Genomic DNA, 20,089 nt, shown 5'->3' with positions numbered 1-20,089 from the left:
GAGGTGGGGTTTGGGGCGGAGGTAGTGGTGGGGGTAAGGGAGGGTGGGGGGATGCTATTGGAGAAGGTGGTGGTGAGAGGGGTGGTTTGGTTAGTTGGCGGAGTGGTTTTACTGAGTTTCTTGTTGACTGGCGCTACTGATTTTTTGGTGAGTTGCCCTACTTTTTGCCCTCTGGTTTTTAAGAAGTTGGTTGCTTTGAGATTGTTTTTAATTGGGCTTCTACTTTTATGGTACGCTAACCTTTTTATTGCCGTAGCTCTAGGGGGCAGTTTGGTTGTTGGGATACCTGTTTGGTTTTTACCTAGAGATGTAGGAACGTGGTGTGGACAGCTGGGATGAGTACTGGTTTTGTAAATATATTATATTTTGGTAAAAAATACATTTTAAAAATATATAATACATGTATTCAGAACGGCAACATGTTATATTTTAAAGATGGTCAGAAGTTGGAAAATGTTGTAATTATTAATAGTAATGTTGTATATTCTTTGGGAATATATTGTATATTATTAATTTCAAATATTGTATATTTGGTCTTTTATTCTGTAAGCTAGAATATGAAGAATTATAAATGAATTATTACAATGTTTTGGAGAAGTGATAAGTTGGTGGTTTTGAAATGCGAATGTAGTGTTACGGTTTGGGGTACCACTAGCCCGAGTACTCTGACTGTAAGAGAGCTAGACGGATATTTGGACATAAATACGCTCTCATTACAGTCAGAGACCAATCTATGTATATTTTTGGCAATTCCTGACTACCAAACGGTAGGCAACGATTCCCGCTCTAATATCACAACAATCCTATGTTTGACGTCAAATACCTTTACATCGATCATTTTCGAGTTAACTGATACAAAAAAATCCACATATTAATCACTAATACACCTACTACAGAAAGAAACCCAACAGCACCCACATTCAGCTACGCTTCGTGACACACCGTCGCAACAATTACAAAGCTCGGCGATCTATTTCGAGACGTAGATCACGTGATCGCCCACTGGGCGATTCCGCCTTGTGCAGCAGTTACAGGGGCCGTCTCATACTAAGCGACGTTACAACATGGAAGAGTTGGCTAATGCCGTTTGGGATGAATTACAACATGGATTAGTTTCGTTTTGTGTTTCTGCGATAGAATGTGCATGCTGTTAAGAACGTTTCGAGGATAAAAGTGGACGGTTGCGTAGAACAGGAATTTGTGCACAATTCAAAGGTGGGCCCAGTGCTGACCGACATTAAGTGATGTTTTTGATGTAAAGACTTCACTTGATTTTTTTATTAGTGACGTCAGTGGTGACACAACTAAGATAGTGTGTAATTTCCCCGTGTGCATCTTTAAAAAAAAAACAGAATTTTTTTAATATTGTGTAGCTTATCGGTCAGTAACATAATTGCATTCTTCATTTGATTGGTATGATTGTAAAACGTACAGGTTTATAGATATGTATATGCTTATATGCAAGTAACTATTATAACACCAAACATGTCTTTGTTTTAACTGTTTAAAATGTAAAAATTGTGTTTGAATTTTTTTTTTAATCGGAGAGATTATTATTTTCATAAACAAATCAGCAGCAACGTCAGTCAAAAAAGAACTTGTAAAGCAGCGACAAATATCATTGTCGTACTGTTAACTGCCAATGCGTATCGATGGGTAATCTCATTAATTGTGGCTACATTCTACGCTGAAAAAAGTTGTAAACCTTTTTTTAAAACTCCCACACCCCCTCTTGTTCTGAGTACAGTTTGTGGCCCTAATCAGAAATCGTGGTAGCAACGAGCGTACTTGAAACTGATATAAGCAGGTTAATTCCCGACATCGGACCTGGCAGTCATTTGTGGCCATACATGCATACGGCGAAACTCATCGCCATCGGTCCCTATGCGTCAGCTTGTCTACTATGACGGAACTCCTGTCTACAGCTGATCATTGAGTATTGTTACAGAATCGGTCTTTGTTCAGTTGTTGAAAATAATTAGGCGGTGTTCTACGTAGGTTAATGCATTGTCAGTAATTATTAACTACTATACATTTATGTGATTTACATTTGCTTGGATAAAACGATCGTTCATATAAAATTAGTTATTAAGCAAACAGAATACTTACAACCAACCCAAAACAAAATTTGAACTATTTTATTACTTAATTTACTAGTATCCTAGCGCACTTTTTTTCTTTATTTTTCTTTTTGCTTTTTAATGAGATATTACACCACAGTTTCACATTTGAGTCATTTCCGCATATTTCTTGGGGAGTGGGTTTCAGCTAGGTCGTTTGAGTGTTCGCGTCGCAGGATCGAACAACCTCGATGGATCCATTAAACCGATTGATTTTTTTGTCGTTCCAACCAATGCACCAGAACTGGTCAGTGGCCGTGGTATGTGCTGTCCAGCCTGTGGGAAAGTACATATAAAAGATCCATTGCTAATGTAGCGGGTTTCATCTCCAATACTCATGTCAGAGTTACCAAATGTTTGCCATCCAATATTTTGCAGTAACAAACATTGCCATCCGTCCCCTTAACGCCTCAGAATACAGCTTATGATACCCCATCCCCTCAAGAGCGTTACGTAATTGTTGAGAGAAAAAAACCCACACACTCTACTACTGTACTAATGACTAATTCATAAAACATAAAATAATCAAATTAAATTACTACTTTATCTTTCATAAGGAGGCAGTACGTAGCACATACTTTTGCCGTATCCTGTCGATAACACCCCAAATGTATCCTTCAAATTCAAAATGGAATCAATAATGTGTAATTGTTTTGGTTTAATGACGTAATTAAATCCAAATTCATCCCAAACGGCATTAGCCAACTCTTCCATGTTGTAACGTCGCTTGGTATGAGACGGCCCCTGTAACTGCTGCACAAGGCGGAATCGCCCAGTGGCGATCACGTGATCTACGTCTCGAAATAGATCGCCGAGCTTTGTAATTGTTGCCACGGAGTGTCACGAAGCGTAGCTGAATGTGGGTGCTGTCGGGTTTCTTTCTGTAGTATGTGTATTAGTGATTAATATGTGGATTTTTTTGTATCAGTTAACTCGAAAATGATCGATGTAAAGGTATTTGACGTCAAACATAGGATTGTTGTGGTATTAGAGCGGGAATCTTTGCCTACCGTTTGGTAGTCAGGAAATGCCAAAAATATACATAGGTTGGTCTCGGACTGTAATGAGAGCGTATTTATGTCCAAATGTCCGTCTAGCTCTCTTAGTCAAGAGTACTCGGCTAGGGTACCACTTGATTATTATTGTAATGACGTTAGAGTGGTTATTTTTGTGGTAGCGGTAAAGCTAGCCATTGGGAAGCCTATTGAATAGTTTGTGTGTGCACGGAGAGATTAGTCTATACAGACTGTTATTGGTGAAATGTGATATTTAAAATTGAGGTGCACTTTTGGAGACTGTTAATGTAAGGGTCTTGTTTACCTCGACACATAAGGTGCGACGACGGGGCAATACGTACCATGTTTATGTTGATCCATTTGTTGTTATAGGTTTTTGTTTGATTAATATGGAAGGCTGGAAGGCTCGAGGTGAATGACTTTACAAGATGTGAACCACTGACGGGCTAGCGTCGTGGCAATGACGGAATCTGAAGTAACCATGGAAGATCTTGTTATTGTTGCCGATATGAACCTACCTTTGTTGCAGGACAGATTCGCAAGCCATCTACGTCGGATGCGACTTTTGTTTAGTTAGCAACTGTTTGGACTTTGAGGGTGTAAACTACTAAATCAAATCCCATAGACGACAATAGTAACAGACATGGCTAAAACTCCTACCTGCAACGTATCAATCGACATAGATGCCACGGATATAAATACTACCACCCCTCACCCTTAAAGTGAAACACAAAGTGGGTGTCAAGCTGCTCATTTCTGAGATAACGGGTAGCGTCTATGACTACCCTAGTTCCGCACAAAATTTGAGTACTTTTTTTTTTACAGGTACCCCATACATGTTCTAAGCACAAGGCTACTTGACACAGTGGTACTAGATGAAATAAAATTGCATACATTTTTAGCACAGATGAAACTTTTTTTCTTTTCTTTTTTTACAACCAACACTCTCACATTTATAACCAATCACAGGACTTCTGGTGTTCACTTCTCTATCAAAAGTTCGGTGCACCTCGAACTTTGACCCAGCCGGAAGTTATTTGGTTTAGTACTAACTTGAAACTGAATTAATTTGTCAACAACTGTTCACTTTGAAACTGAATTAATTTGTCAGTGATTTGATCGGGGGGGGGGGGGGGGGGGGGGATTATATATAAAAGTAGAATCGCGATTTAATGTAAACTGAAGACATTTTAGAAATTAAATATATATTTTATTTTACTATTTGTTTTCATTTTTGTTTAGAATGTTCAGGTAGTGTCCAATTCAAGCCCTTGGTCAGTCCTGATGTGACAAAGTGCAAGGACTGTAAATAACTTTGTCGAAAAGATGTTAAAATTTGCTTAAAACCATTTGTTGTTGGTGGTTTGTCTTTGGTTTTTTGGTTTTGTCTTAATTTTTGGGTGTTTTTCTGTGTTTTTTGAGGATATGTAAGAAATAAAATAATACATTCGTGTCCGTTAGATACCATTTATCTCACAACTTGTTTAAAAACTATCAAACTAGCTTTCACTCGTTAGATACATTTTAAAACAACTCGTGAGGTAATTGATATGTCACTCATGTATTCTGTCTCTCTCTTTCTCTCTCTCTCTCTCTCTCTCTCTCTCTCTCTCTCTCTCTCTCTCTCTCTCTCTCTCTCTCTCTCTATATATATATATATATATATATATAAATATATATATATATATATATATATATATATATATATATATAATATATATAATATATAATATAATAATATATAATATATAATATAATATATAATATAATATAATATAATATATAAATAAACTTGTAGAAACAGGCCCGTACGACGGCCCAAAGTAGTTAGGGGGTCCGGGGGCATATCCCCGAAATCTTTTTAAATCTAGAAAACAGGAGATGCATTCTGGGAAGTAAATTCTCGCACGCACCTCCCCCCCCCCCCCCACCCCCCGCGTACGGGCCTGGGAAATGGGGGTAAGGTCACAAAACTGGTAGATACACACGGAAAGCTGCGAGCCCCATTTCCCAGGCCCGAGCGCAGGGGGGTGGGGGGGGGGGTGGGGGGCGACAATTTACTTCCCAGGATGCAGGAAAATGGATCTCCTGTTTTCTAGATTTAAAAAGATTTCGGGGACATGCCCCCGGACCCCTTAACTACTTTGGGCCGTCGATTATGCACCCCACACACCCCTATAAATTGCTGCGTACGGGCCTGTTAACACAAGTTATATTTTTATAGACTTGCTAAAGGGTGACTATATTAAAAGCATTATAAAATGTTTCGGGGCATTTAGGAATACAAAGCTTGGGAGTTAATGGATAGGAGAATTCATGTGTTACCAATATCGAAATCCTTTAGGGATTAGGGTCTCATATATATATATATATATAACACTTTTTCTGTAACGTCATAAAATAAAATTCAGTTTTATTTTTCAGTAAAAATTACATCTTATAAAGTTGTTGCAAGAGTACTTACACATTTTATAACCCTACCCCTATTTCCTCAACAGCAATATTTCAATGAAATTTTTAAAATATTTATTAGGATGGGCAAGGAAAAAATAAGGTAAATACAAGTTAGTCCAATAGAAATGGAAGCAGTCGTCTCATCCCTTGGAGTTAGGGTCTCGCATAATACGTTTTTTACATTATTATCCATATGGTTATAACCAGTATGACCCACGTGTATCATGATTACACGTGCACAACTAATGACGTAATTTTGTGAATCGACGTCATAACTTGATACCGCTTCCACAGTGTAATCGCTTATTAATTTATAAACACAATATTCAACTAGAGCCATATTTATTACACTGTATACATCCAGAACACTGTAAAGCTTTTACTAAATTACGTCTCGGTGACCACAAATTAAGAGACTGGGCGCCATACAAAACCCTTCACACCAGTGGAAGAACGTTTATGTGACCACTGCAATGTAATTGAAGATGAATACCATCGTATCACAATATGTAAGAAATATAATAGTCAACGTGTCAAATTATATGCATATCTAACTTTCCATAATTACCTATTTAAAAGTATGAGTATGCAAGAGAAATTTATATATATTATGCAAAACCAAAATCCAGCCTCTGCTGGTGCGGTATGCAAATTTGTTCACGATTATACATGTATTGCCCATAATTAGTCCTTATTTAGTCATTTTGTTTGTTTCTTGTTTATGCATATGTTTTGTATCCAGTTCCGTATGTGGAATGTTTATATGCAATAAAGTTTTTATCTTTTATCTTTTTTCGGAAAATTACGTCGTTTTGCTAAATACTACTTGGGTCCTCAAGTGAATTTGACGTTATGTTGGTGAGGTGCCATTAAAATGAGCTCTCATTAGATTAAAACCGATTTTAAAGTCTTATTGTATTGATTTCAACCCGATTGTAATGTACAGCATAACCTGGTGACACCAAGTGTAACTATGCCGGGATTGTTTGATACAACATACACATCATTCAATCAACCCGATTGTAATGTACAGTATGACCTGGCGACACCAAGTGTAACTATGCAGGGATTGTTTGATACAACATACACATCATTCAATCAACCCGATTGTAATGTATGACCTACTGACACCAAGTGTAACTATGCCGGGATTGTTTGATACAACATACACATCATTCAATCAACCCGATTGTAATGTACAGTATGACCTAGTGACACCAAGTGTAACTATGCAGGGATTGTTTGATACAACATACACATCATTCAATCAACCAGATTGTAATGTACAGTATGACCTGGTGACACCAAGTGTAACTATGCCGGGATTGTTTGATACAACATACACATCATTCAATCAACCCGATTGTAATGTACAGTATGACCTAGTGACACCAAGTGTAACTATGCCGGGATTGTTTGATACACATCATTCAATCAACCCGATTGTAATGTACAGTATGACCTAGTGACACCAAGTGTAACTATGCCGGGATTGTTTGATACAACATACACATCATTCAATCAACCCGATTGTAATGTATGACCTGGTGACACCAAGTGTATCTATGCCGGGATTGTTTGATACAACATACACATCATTCAGTCAACCCGATTGTAATGTAGAGCATGACCTGGTGACACCAAATGTAACTATGCAGGGATTGTTTGATACAACATACACATCATTCAATCAACCAGATTGTAATGTATGACCTAGTGACACCAAGTGTAACTATGCAGGGATTGTTTGATACAACATACACATCATTCAATCAACCCGATTGTAATGTACAGTATGACCTAGTGACACCAAGTGTAACTATGCCGGGATTGTTTGATACAACATACACATCATTCAATCAACCAGATTGTAATGTATGACCTAGTGACACCAAGTGTAACTATGCAGGGATTGTTTGATACAACATACACATCATTCAATCAACCCGATTGTAATGTACAGTATGACCTAGTGACACCAAGTGTAACTATGCCGGGATTGTTTGATACAACATACACATCATTCAATCAACCAGATTGTAATGTATGACCTAGTGACACCAAGTGTAACTATGCCGGGATTGTTTGATACAACATACACATCATTCAATCAACCCGATTGTAATGTACAGTATGACCTAGTGACACCAAGTGTAACTATGCAGGGATTGTTTGATACAACATACACATCATTCAATCAACCAGATTGTAATGTACAGTATGACCTGGTGACACCAAGTGTAACTATGCCGGGATTGTTTGATACAACATACACATCATTCAATCAACCCGATTGTAATGTACAGTATGACCTAGTGACACCAAGTGTAACTATGCCGGGATTGTTTGATACACATCATTCAATCAACCCGATTGTAATGTACAGTATGACCTAGTGACACCAAGTGTAACTATGCCGGGATTGTTTGATACAACATACACATCATTCAATCAACCCGATTGTAATGTATGACCTGGTGACACCAAGTGTATCTATGCCGGGATTGTTTGATACAACATACACATCATTCAGTCAACCCGATTGTAATGTAGAGCATGACCTGGTGACACCAAATGTAACTATGCAGGGATTGTTTGATACAACATACACATCATTCAATCAACCAGATTGTAATGTATGACCTAGTGACACCAAGTGTAACTATGCAGGGATTGTTTGATACAACATACACATCATTCAATCAACCCGATTGTAATGTACAGTATGACCTAGTGACACCAAGTGTAACTATGCCGGGATTGTTTGATACAACATACACATCATTCAATCAACCAGATTGTAATGTATGACCTAGTGACACCAAGTGTAACTATGCAGGGATTGTTTGATACAACATACACATCATTCAATCAACCCGATTGTAATGTACAGTATGACCTAGTGACACCAAGTGTAACTATGCCGGGATTGTTTGATACAACATACACATCATTCAATCAACCAGATTGTAATGTATGACCTAGTGACACCAAGTGTAACTATGCCGGGATTGTTTGATACAACATACACATCATTCAATCAACCCGATTGTAATGTATGACCTGGTGACACCAAGTGTAACTATGCAGGGATTGTTTGATACAACATACACATCATTCAATCAACCCGATTGTAATGTACAGTATGACCTAGTGACACCAAGTGTAACTATGCCGGGATTGTTTGATACAACATACACATCATTGAATCAACCATATTGTAATGTATGACCTAGTGACATCAAGTGTAACTATGCAGGGATTGTTTGATACAACATACACATCATTCAATCAACCCGATTGTAATGTAGAGCATGACCTGGTGACACCAAGTGTAACTATGCAGGGATTGTTTGATACAACATACACATCATTCAATCAACCAATTCAATACGTTTTTGTTTTGTATTTTCTTGTTAATACTTTCCCTATCTCTTTCCTTAACTTTGTACCTACAATTAGATCACGTCACGTGCAAAACCACCACCAATTTCTTATCTTCATGTTGACTAGCCTGCCTGACCTCTGTAAAAAGGAATATATTAATATTTTCAAATTGCCCAATGGGTAATGACAGAAGCTTACAGAGCGTCTGTCGGGCTTTTCAATATTAGGGTGAGATCATGGAGTTATCGCATTCGATCCACATTTAACTTTGATAGTTCGTACATGTTCGATGAATTCGTAGAATTCAAGACTCTGTTTTTCTCCATATCCATGGCTACAGCTCTCATGACTTGTCTTTACATAATTCAGATGTCTCAAAAATCAAACCCGATTCTTCTTTTTATTCTAATTCTATTGTGCAATGATGTTGAATCAAATCCCGGGCCAAACCAAAACACTGAAAATTATGAACAATTATCAATCTTCCACTTAAATATACGTAGCTTTAATACGCAATAAACTCTGTATACCAGAACTTTCGGAAATACTTACTGACTTTCACATCCTATGCTTCACTGAAACCCATCTTGATAATCAGGTATCCAATAAGGAAATAAAGATAGATCACTATGACGAACCGTACAGAAGGGACCGTACCAATCACGGAGGGGGTGTCGCAGTTTATGTCGATTCACATCTAGCCCATACACGACGATACGACTTAGAAACGCCTTATGACGAAATAATATGGGTACAAATTAAACTTAAACAGAAATCACTACTATTATGCGTGGTATACCGCCCAAATACAACACAGACAACATTCTGGGACAGGTTAGACTATTCGATAGAAAAAGCTTTAGGTATATGCGGCAACATTATTATTGTCGGTGACCTCAATCAAGATTTACTCTCGTCAAAACGAAACAAGCTGCACGAGTTAATAATGCACAAACACTTGTTCAATGTAATTGACACCCCGACACGTGTAACAGCGAACAGTGCGACACTTATTGACCCAATTCTTATCACAAATGCATGTGAAATCAACGAGAGTGGCGTTATACCGTTATCCGCGATTGTTAGCGATCATAAAATAACATACATTGTATTAAATAATTTCAAATGCACTGCTAGAGCATATGAAAGAGTAATATGGCTTTATAATAAAGGTGATTTCGAAAAATTGAAAAAATTAATTACGAATGAACTATGGCAATTAATATTTGAAAATTCTGAAAATGTTGTTATTGCATGTGATAAATTTGAAACTGTAATTAAAAATCACATTAAAAATAGTATATAGCATCGCACTGTTACTATTCGACCTAACGATAAACCATGTTTTGATAGTAAACTACGGAAAGAATTACGAATTGGAGACTGACTTCGAAAAAAAGCGCTAAAATCTAAACGACCAACGGATGAACGTAAATACAAAAATCAAAGAAACAAAGTCAATAATATGAAAAAAGAGCTAAAGAAGAATTTGCTAACTCCCTAGACGAAAAACTAAGAACACTTTGTAGTGAAAATAAAACCACGTACTGGCAATATATGAAATTTATTTTTAAAAACATCGATACCACAAACCATTATACCACCACTTAAAGATGCAACATCAGATGTGCCTGTATCATATACGAATTTTGAAAAAGCCGAAACGTTAAACAAGAATTTTCTATCAATTTCATCAGTTGATGATGCAAATATTGCACTTCCGAGTTTTGGACAACGTTGCAGGGAATCTTTGGAAACCTTGACAAGAACCACTGAAGAAATAATAGACATTATTAAAATAGTAGCTCCTAATAAAGCAAGTGGCCCAGATGAAATAAGCCATAAACTACTAAAACGTATTCCCAATTCCATTTCGATTCCTCTCCAATTGCTCTTTAATAAATCACTGATCTCAGCAGAATTCCCTACCAATTGGAAAATTGCCCACATAAAACCACTTTTCAAAAAAGGAGATAGAAGTTCACCAACAAATTACAGACCTATATCATTAATAAGTTGTGTTGGAAAAATATTTGAGAGAATAGTGTTTAAACACCTGTATAATTATTTCACCTTCAATAATCTACTTTATAAGTATCAGTGTGCATACCGACCCAACCACAGCACCGTGTACCAATTAATTGAATTGTATAATAAAATTTGTAAATCACTGGACAATAAAGAATATTTCTGTGCAGTTTTCTGTGACATGACCAAGGCCTTTGATCGGGTATGGCACAGGGGTTTAATCTATAAACTTAAACACTATGGCATCAGAGGCAATCTCTTAAAATGGATTAATAATTATATTTCTAATAGGAAACAAAGAGTGTATATAAATGGAACGTTATCAAATTATGGAACTCTAAAGGCTGGAGTACCTCAAGGATCCGTTTTAGGTCCCTTACTATTTTTGATCTATGTTAACGATATTGCTGATGAACTAGACTGTGTAACAAGGCTATTTGCTGATGATACAAGTATTGGAATATCGTCAAATGACATTTCAATTATAGAACGCGATCTAAACATTAATTTGTTGAAACTTTATGAATGGTCAAACAAATGGTTAGTTACCTTTAACCCAAATAAAACGAATGTATTATTGTTTTCTCTAACCAAATTAATTAATGAACCATGTCTCGTATTTGGTGACACAACTTTAAACAAATCAAAAACGCATAAACATTTAGGTTTAACTTTAGCAGATGATGCAAAATGGTCTAGTCATATTCAAAATGTATGCACATCAGCATCGGTAATGATCTCAGTATTAAGGAAATACAGACTGTTATTAAATCGTCAAACTCTAATGCGAATATATAGTACTTTTATTCGTCCCGTCCTAGAATATGCTTCAGAGGTCTGGGATGGCTGTTCCCAATTAAACGCAGATAATTTAGAAAAGGTACAACTAGAAGCTGCAAGGGTAATCACTGGCATGTCTAAATTTGCTTCACGTAATTCGCTATATATTGAAACCGGTCTTACAACACTTAGTGAAAGGAGAAAAACAAAACAACTGTGTACAATGTTTAAAATAATGAAAGGAATGACTCCCGATTTCTTAGCTAATTGTATTCCACAAAGATTAGAAGAAAGGGTTCCTTATATGTTAAGAAATCGGGAGGACATATTTACACCTTTTGCTAGAACCTGCTTATTAAAATCATCATTTATTTATTCAGCAATTGATTTATGGAATAATTTAAGCCCAGCAATTAAAAAGTGTGAAACAATATCGTCTTTCAAAAAAGCAGTAAGACCAGTGGTAAATAAAGTTCCATATTATTTTTCCTGTGGAAAAAGAATAGAAAATATATTGCATACTAGATTAAGACATGGATGTAGCCCTTTAAATGCCGATTTGTACAGATGTGGACTTACCACAGACCCTTCATGTAACTGTGGATACAGATTAGAAAACGATATCCATTTTTTCTTACAATGTAAACAATATGAACAACAGAGACTGATTCTATGTAATTCCTTATAGCTTTTTCAACCAATAGATTTACAGTTACTGTTATATGGTAGAAGCACATTAAGCGATGCCAATAATAAAGAAATATTTACTTATGTTCAAATATATATAAAACAAACTCATCGTTTTGATTAATAAAGTATTATTTAAATTACCAAAAGGATTATTTGTAAATGTGATAGCGAATTTAACTGTACGTGATGTACTATTTGTGTAATCTTTTCTATCATATTTCTTTTTCTTTCCTTTACATTATTTTGTATACAATACATTTCCTTACACTGGATATCATTGAATGTATACATGTAGTTTATATTTACAGCTATGTATTATAGGTCGCCATGTATATTGTATGAATATAGAAGAGGGCCTCGTAAGTTGTCAAACTTGTGCCCAATTCGTTTGTTCTTGGTACAATAAAATATGTTTTCAATCAACTATGCAGGGATTGTTTGATACAACATACACATCTTCCAATCAACCAGATTGTAATGTACAGTATGACCTGGTGACACCAAGTGTAACTATGCAGGGATTGTTTGATACAACATACACATCATTCAATCAACCCGATTGTAATGTACAGTATGACCTAGTGACACCAAGTGTAACTATGCCGGGATTGTTTGATACAACATACACATCATTCAATCAACTCGATTGTAATGTACAGTATGACCTAGTGACACCAAGTGTAACTATGCCGGGATTGTTTGATACAACATACACATCATTCAATCAACCCGATTGTAATGTACAGTATGACCTAGTGACACCAAGTGCAACTATGCAGGGATTGTCTGATACAACATACACATCATTCAATCAACCCGATTGTAATGTACAGTATGACCTAGTGACACCAAGTGTAACTGTGCAGGGATTGTCTGATACAACATACACATCATTCAATCAACCCGATTGTAATGTACAGTATGACCTAGTGACACCAAGTGTAACTATGCAGGGATTGTGTGATACAACATACACATCATTCAATCAACCCGATTGTAATGTACAGTATGACCTAGTGACACCAAGTGTAACTATGCAGGGATTGTGTGATACAACATACACATCATTCAATCAACCCGATTGTAATGTACAGTATGACGTAGTGACACCAAGTGTAACTATGCAGGGATTGTTTGATACAACATACACATCATTCAATCAATCCGATTGTGATGTATAGTATGACGTAGTGACACCAAGTGTAACTATGCAGGGATTGTTTGATACAGCATACACATCATTCAATCAACCCGATTGTGATGTACAGTATGACCTAGTGACACCAAGTGTAACTATGCCGGGATTGTCTGATACAACATACACATCATTCAATCAACCCGATTGTGATGTAGAGTATGACCTAGTGACACCAAGTGTAACTATGCCGAGATTGTCTGATACAACATACACATCATTCAATCAACCCGATTGTGATGTACAGTATGACCTAGTGACACCAAGTGTAACTATGCAGGGATTGTCTGATACAACATACACATCTTTCAATCAACCCGATTGTGATGTACAGTATGACCTAGTGACACCAAGTGTAACTATGCCGGGATTGTCTGATACAACATACACATCTTTCAATCAACCCGATTGTGATGTACAGTATGACCTAGTGACACCAAGTGTAACTATGCCGGGATTGTCTGATACAACATACACATCTTTCAATCAACCCGATTGTGATGTACAGTATGACCTAGTGACACCAAGTGTAACTATGCCGGGATTGTCTGATACAACATACACATCTTTCAATCAACCCGATTGTGATGTACAGTATGACCTAGTGACACCAAGTGTAACTATGCCGGGATTGTTTGATACAACATACACATCTTTCAATCAACCCGATTGTGATGTAGAGTATGACCTAGTGACACCAAGTGTAACTATGCCGGGATTGTCTGATACAACATACACATCATTCAATCAACCCGATTGTGATGTAGAGTATGACCTAGTGACACCAAGTGTAACTATGCCGGGATTGTCTGATACAACATACACATCATTCAATCAACCCGATTGTGATGTAGAGTATGACCTAGTGACACCAAGTGTAACTATGCCGGGATTGTCTGATACAACATACACATCATTCAATCAACCCGATTGTGATGTAGAGTATGACCTAGTGACACCAAGTGTAACTATGCAGGGATTGTTTGATACAACATACACATCTTTCAATCAACCCGATTGTAATGTACAGTATGACCTAGTGACACCAAGTGTAACTATGCCGGGATTGTTTGATACAACATACACATCATTCAATCAACCCGATTGTAATGTACAGTATGACCTAGTGACACCAAGTGTAACTATGCAGGGATTGTTTGATACAACATACACATCTTTCAATCAACCCGATTGTAATGTACAGTATGACCTAGTAACACCAAGTGCCGTTAGGGCGGGACGTAGCCCAGTGGTACAGCGTTCGCTCGATGCGCAGTCGGTGTGGGGTCGATCTCCGTCGGTGGGCCCATTGGGCTATTTCTCGTTCCAGCCAGTGCACCACGAATGGTATATCAAAGGCCGTGGTATGTACTACCCTGTCTGTGGGACGGTGCATATAAAAGATCCCTTGCTGCTAATCGAAGTGTCGACAGCGGGTTTCCTCTCGGTTTCAATATCTATGTGGTCCTTAACCATATGTCTGACGCCATATAACCGTAAATAAAAAAATGTGTTGAGTGCGTCGTTAAATAAAACATGTCTTTCTTTCTTTCCAAGTGCCGTTAATACAGGCTGGGAAATAAAAACAAAACTCTATTTAGCATCTTGTAGACTGGTATAACGTTCATAATTGAAGACCGTGACATCCAGGTTGCAAATGAAGACTGGTGGAAATGTAGCACAGAACTTTGATATCTGCAAAATATGCATCCATCTCTATCATGTTGTTGTTGTTGTTGTTTAGTCTATCAAGGCAATGTATGCATTTCCAACTGATTTATGGCTTCTTGTACAGCAATATGATTTTAAACAATAATCTTTATTATCATCTGCAGGTAACAATAAATAAGTGATCAAAATACATTTTAAGTTGACAGGGACCTTTACTGGGTTTATATTAGAAAATAATAAAACTTGTATTAAAGGAAGGGACAATTAAGCAGTGCTAGCTCTGTGTGGCTATTTTTGTTCGCCAAAAAATTCGCCAATATTCAATTTCTTTCGCCAATCTAAATATGTATTCGCCAATTACATTTTGACATTTCAGTTAAAATATTTTGGTTTTGCTCGAATTTTAGTATAAACCATCCGCGTATTAGACCAAACTCTGTGGTTATCGACGGCAGTGTGTAACCCCCACCCTCACCCCCCCCCCCCTCAAAAAAAATATCCCAATGCATATATGATAAAGCAATGAATAAATGTTTTTATTAACAAAATTTAAAAAAAGTGCGAAACGGCCATACATGGGGGCGAACCGACTCAGTTAACAGTACAAATGGATCCGGGTCGAAACAACGCGGGCAATCTAGTAACGGGCGAAACGACCTGTTACCAGTCACACCAGATACTGTGCTACCCCTCCAGAGTGCTCCAAAGCCACCGGCCTATATGCATATATCTTAATAAATAGATGTATTATTGTATATATAATAAAAAACAATTTAAGTGCGTAACTCTTGATCATACCCTACCCCATGACCTCGCTTTGTAAAATAATATGACAATTTAAGGCATTTGGCCTGGTATGCATATTCAACGATATATAATGCACATTATTGCTTAATATCAACAAGTATAATCGTATAGTTAATTAATAAAACGGTTAAATGTGACGGCTATTATATATAACGGGCGCAGCCATTTTGTACCATCTCAGTGAGTAGGCCTACGCCCTCTGGCGAGCTGGTGGTTACGTAATACTTAACGCGTAACGAATGCGCCTTAGAACTAGAGAAACACAATCTACCTGTTTTTTGCGGGATGATAAATAGTCATACATTGCAATGTTCTGTAATAATACACATCCCAGTAAGCCAGCAGTAAGTACATCCAGCTCTATATATATTATTTTTCAATACAAAATAAAATACCATTGTCAAATTGGCTACACAACAAGTCGAAATAATGAACAATGTGTTGTCCATATATTAACCTACGTACTGAAATGATACACGGAGTGTTTTCTTAGTTAATTGGTCTATGCTGTTAGTTGCTTCTACCTGTGATTCTTGATTGGCAGGTGTGTATTTGATTGGTAACCAGACTAGCCAATTAATTGACGCTGTCTAGACGCAAAAATACATACCGGTATTGTGGAATATGACCTGACGCCCTTAAAATGGCAATGGACATGGTTTATTACTGTAAATAGTTCTGTAAAACTATTGATTAAGTAGACTTTTCCATCTAAAACCACAGAACTGACCAATTACGTAGTCCCAAAGAAAAGAAAATTATCACTTGGGTATCGTGGGTTGTCGTATTTGCTCCAAATGTAGCATATCAATAGGCCTAATAGTGTACATTTTTCCTTTGGATTATTTAATAGAGAAAAATACTATAACCCCATTTTGTTCCGTTAATGCAACTTGAAATATATTTAGTATATATTTATATTATTACGTCATTTATGCTGTTTTACAAGTCAGGTTGATCAAAGAGAAGCGCCTTGTCGAAAATTACTGCTTTTGTTTACACTGTACATACAGGAGATAGTCAGGAGCTGACGTCACTTCGCCCCAAGCTATCCCACCGGACGTCACAAAAATGAAACAAAATGGCTGCCCCCAGTTAGCAGGAATAATCATGGTTTTTTATTAACTCTAAAATTACGCGTTTTTAATTTGCTAAAGTGTCAGTATGTGTTGGTGGTCCGGGTATGCATCTTTCCAACACATAAGGCTCTTGTTTGAGTTGACCCTACCTTTAAAATATATATTTAAAAACCCATATGAATACTCATGTTAATAACTTCATCAGCAAATGGCTTCACAAATAATGTAGATATGGAAGATCTAAATAATGCGTGGGAGTCCAACAAACATTCACGTATAATAAAGCCCCCAAAAAGGTGTAAACCTAAAATTCAACTAGAATTACTGTTTGAAAATTTCGAAAATTGCATTACTTAACGTCGAAAAAAAGTGTTATGTGAGACCTTAACCTTCAAATGATGTCACTATTGCTTGTATTAAATGTCAACAGGTGTGAATACAAAGTTGTGTTTAAACGAGTAACAGGATAGCGCGATATCGGACGCTAAATTAGTAATATCGATTTCTAATACCTGTAGGCTGTATGCCACCGTATCAAATAGCACAGACGATAATAGTAACGTGTAGCTAAAACTGTTACATGCAGCGTTTCAATCACCATATATACCATGAATATAAAGAATACCATCCTCACCCCTATAGTAATTCGGGGGGGGGGGGGGGGATGGACTCATTCTGCTCATTTTATACATAACGGGATGGGTCTTTGACCAACTTAAATTGGCTCAAAAATTGTCATGTTATTTTTGTATGACCCCCAATATGTTTCAAGCACATTCGTAGTTGGTACACTGAATCTAGTTCAAATTAAACTACAAGAATTTACTGACGAGATAAAGCAACATTTTACGACAACAAACACGGTCACATTTATCACCAGTGGCAGGAGTGGTAGTGTTAACTGTGAAATGAAAAGTTGGATGCACTTCGAACACTGACCCGCTCAGATACTATTTTGTGGAATGATTGAATGAATGAATGCATGAATGAATGAATGAATGAATGAATGCATGCATGTTTAACAACATCCAGCGTAAATAATACATCGGCTATTAGTCTAGTGCAAAATCTACACAAAAAGCCCTAAAACGTTTGATAGGCATTTCAGGCTAGATTTTGTTATTCGGTTGATTTTATATAATTTGGGTATGCTGAATTCAAATATGGCGGATGTAAATCTAAAAAAAAATTAATGCAGGAGCTAAAACCAAAATGGCCGCCAATACTGTTTCTAACTGTGGTCACTGCTTCTGTGTTTTGTCAGAATGATGTTTATTTGATTATTATAATAAGCAAAGTCAAAAGGATGTTTATTTTGTGAACGTGTATATAAAACTATGTTTATATATTTTGCTATAAAATATTGGAAATTAATAAAATGTGGATACTGTTTGTGCATACTGATACAATAAAATGCAGGTATTTAAATGTATCTGTTAGTATTAAAGCACTGGCATTTACATATTCTAGTAGAAATCATATTGGTTTTCTGGCAGCCGCAGTGACGGGTAACACATGTGCCTGAACACCTGCATCTTATGAGCTTGATGCACGATTTCGGAATAGTGTAAGACGTACAGGCTTTAGTTGGCCATTTACAATTGTACACCCATACTCAGCTGTCTGTGATATAGCTGGCCTAAGTTCTACATCGTTGAACCAGGCCTGGGCCCATATTTTCGAAGCAATCTTAGTCTACGAAATCGTAAAATTATCGTAAGCTATGACGTCACTATGGCGTGTGCTGTAGTGACGTCACACCCTACGATGGTTTCACGATTTCGTAGCGCTAAGATAGCTTCGAAAATATGGTCCCTGGTGCTTATACAACCTTTTGTCTAGACTCAAAGTGCTGTGCCAGATGTATGATGTATTGAGCTATATCAATCAAGATATTATTTAATATGATTAGAAAATAAAATAATAAAATGTAAAAAAAATTATATACCGGTATATTTTCCATTTAAAAATATTCCCCTGAAAAACAGAACCAGCTGAATTCGTTTCGGGAATTTCCGTAAGATTTGATCCGTGACGTCACGAAGGGAACTCCTTTCGATAGTCAGCGCCATTGTTCATTGCTTCGTTTGTGTTTATTATGGTTAAACGGCGTGTTGTTGGCGGCTGTAGCAATACAAAAACCGATAAATTTAGTCTTCAAGCTGTGTGTGAATTTGATTAAAACAACGTGGAAATACTGGACAGGAAGAAAATGCCGGAGACCGTTGCGACAGCAGACACTTTAGTTTCGATTTGTCCAAACTGGCGTGTCGGCTTTAGCGAGATATGGGAATACCATGTGTTATGGCTTTTAAAAAAGATGCTGTACCAACAATTTTTCTGCGACACAAAACAAATGACAACAAGCCGACGCCATCCACACCGAAACGACCTTGGGGTGCATATCGTCAATGTCCCAAATTGCGTTATGCTTTCAACTCCGGTCAATTTGTTTTCTCATGCACGGTTCGTGCAATCATCGAGATCCGATTTGTTGTCGTTTGCATCTCGTTCATTTGTGAGATTTTTCTTTATAGTTCGAGAACATTAAAACAATAAAGTCAGACAAGTAAGTATCTATAGCCTAGTCCGTCCCATCCTACAAAAATGTAGGGTTTTTTTTTTTTTTGGGGGGGGGGGGGGTTAAAGAAAGAAAAAGAAGCTAATTTTGTATGCATCTTAGAAAACAATCTGCTCAGAAATAAATGACTTGTAAATTCCATAGCATGAAAAAAGGCGTTCCCTGTAAAACACTATAAATACATTAAATTAATTTTACTATACCTCCCAGAGAAAACCTTTTTTCATACTATGGAATGTGCTATAAGTTATTTATTTCTGAGCAGACTGTTTTCACAACTG

This window comes from Gigantopelta aegis, chromosome 8 (genome assembly GCF_016097555.1).
Source record: "Gigantopelta aegis isolate Gae_Host chromosome 8, Gae_host_genome, whole genome shotgun sequence".
Classification (NCBI taxonomy): Eukaryota; Metazoa; Mollusca; class Gastropoda; order Neomphalida; family Peltospiridae; genus Gigantopelta; species Gigantopelta aegis.
The sequence above is the reverse complement of the archived record's forward strand: the minus strand, read 5'-3'. Positions refer to the sequence as shown.